This window comes from Leopardus geoffroyi, chromosome C2, assembly GCF_018350155.1.
Source record: "Leopardus geoffroyi isolate Oge1 chromosome C2, O.geoffroyi_Oge1_pat1.0, whole genome shotgun sequence".
In the NCBI taxonomy this organism is placed as follows: Eukaryota; Metazoa; Chordata; class Mammalia; order Carnivora; family Felidae; genus Leopardus; species Leopardus geoffroyi.
The window spans coordinates 118,793,859-118,796,095 of record NC_059333.1 but is presented as its reverse complement, the minus strand read 5'-3'; the positions used below and the strand labels follow the sequence as shown (position 1 = coordinate 118,796,095).

Here is a 2,237-nt window from a genome sequence, read left to right as displayed (position 1 = left end):
TTCTTGCTCATATGATATAATGGAGGCTCCAGAAAGTCCAAAAGATAATAAGTAAGGTAGTATGAGAATTTGCTGCTAAAATTTCAGTGAGTTAGGAGAGATTTATATTATTTGAATCTTTATGAATAATTATGAAAGCAGTGCCCATCTGAATATTTGTATTCATGAAAACCAATACTGTGCAACAACTATTTATTGTTCTAATTCAGATGATTGTGAACAGATAGGCAATAAGCTTGCTCACACATAGTGATCATGTCAATATGACAGTGAGAAAAGCAATATCAACTCCGCCTCCTTTGACTTTGCTGTGATGCAAAGCAGTTAAAATTGTATTGCAAGGTAGAAATGCTTTTTTATCTTCATTAATTTTTTTCTTTTTTAATCGCAAAGCTTCCCAACATTGGTTAAGAAAACATGGGATGCTTCACAAATTTGCACTCCACCCTTGCACAGGGGCAAGCTAATCTTCTCTGTATCGTTCTAGTGTTACTCTATGTGCTGCTGAAGTGAGTGCAGGTGGACATGCTTTTAAAAAATAGTTTTTTGCTTTGCTTTTTTAAATAAAGAAGAGCAGATACTTCGGGAAATTATCTATTAACCACCTGGTGGCCTTGGAAACTGAGGTCATTTCCTTAATACTTCAAAAAGCCTGCCAAATAAAAATTTAAAAAGCAATGGCTAAAATCATAGTTCTCAAATTGTGTCATAAGATGCCCCAAGAGGGGCACCTGGGTGGCTCAGTCGGTTAAGTGTCAGACTTCAGCTCAGGTCATGATCTCGTTATTTGTGAGTTCAAGCCCCGTGTCCGGCTTTGGGCTGACAACTTGGAGCCTAGAGTCAGCTTCAGATTCTTTGTCTCCTTGTCTCTCTGCCCCACCCCCAGCGCTCGCTCGCTCGTGCTCTCTCTCTAAATAAACATTAGAAAAATTTTCTTTAAAAAGCCCCAAGATAATATAATGAACTCTCAGAAATGCCTTGGATATTTTAAGTTTTTGAGAATATCACTGATTCTTGACAACTATCATACATCAGAACTACTACTATAATTTTATCATAAGATCCTGCTACATAAGTTTTGATGAAGTCATATCTTTGCAGTTTCTTGCAGCTTTAAACATAAAGTAAATACAACCAGCAGCATAAAATAGGATATTAGTTTTTCCTAATCTGTTTCTAAGGTTTAAGAATATGTGCATTGTCCAACATGCACACATTATTCCACAAGCATGAAATTGTGGTTATTTTGGAATAAAATAAATGTTTTCCTTTAATGTGTGTTCTTGATTTATACAGCTACTAAGATTTTGGACAGATGTACTAGTTTGGATGTAACTACTTTATGAAATTCTTAGAGGTTCTTTAGGTCTTAGGATAATATGAAATAATTACTGAAACTCTACGAATACCAGAAACCAAAAAAAGGTTGAGAACCTCTGAACTAAAACAAAGTGATGTGGATTTAAAGACAAAAGATCAAACAGTAGAGTCAAACACAAAACATTTAAATGGAGATTTTAAAATATAATGTGTTAACTATAATTTTTAACAATGAAAAATGGACTGAGGACAATGCTTTGCAAAAGCAATTATCTTCAGTATCCGGGAAAATAACAGGGAATGGAAAGATGAGGAAATAAGACGGTTAATGGTCCTTAACTCTATGTTTCTTTGATATTAAAGCTATAAATTAATTTACAGTGACATAGTATGGTTTAAATTTTTGTTCCATTCGATGACTGGGCTAGAGAATCTCTTTACTTCAAAATATAATTTTGTATAGATCAAAACCAGGCTCATTATATCAGTGGAGTATGGTCCATATAGTTTCTGTATTTATTTGCATTCTCCTTAGAGGCCAATCTTTGATTTTAGAAACAGTCAGAAGTGTTCATGTTACTTAGAAATAGGTTTAGTGGTTATTGTCTTTTATTTGAAGTGTTATTTTTATAATTGCAAACATTAGTAAACTGACAGGTCATAATTACATCTCCAATTATGTGTCTCAGATGTTATTTAGGTTGTGAATGCTTATTATAGTAGTTATTTTTAAATGATTACCCCTTAGATTGCTTCTAAGAAATCACCATGGAAAAATTCGAACCTAGTTTGTAAATACACACAGTGTAGTTTCAGTTCTGCTGAAATATATGTGACTCATACCATTTTCTGTACTGTGGTAAAATATACATGACATAAAATTTAAGATTTTAACCATTTTTGTGTATAATTCAGTT

At 33.3% G+C, this 2,237-nt stretch overlaps 1 non-coding gene across 1 annotated transcript; it reads right to left on the bottom strand.

The window, feature by feature from the left end:
* Nucleotides 1–411: 411 nt before the first annotated feature.
* On the bottom strand, nucleotides 412–517 carry LOC123576249. Its single transcript, XR_006701268.1, has one exon. It is a non-coding gene; the product is annotated as a U6 spliceosomal RNA (small nuclear RNA).
* Nucleotides 518–2,237: the final 1,720 nt, after the last annotated feature.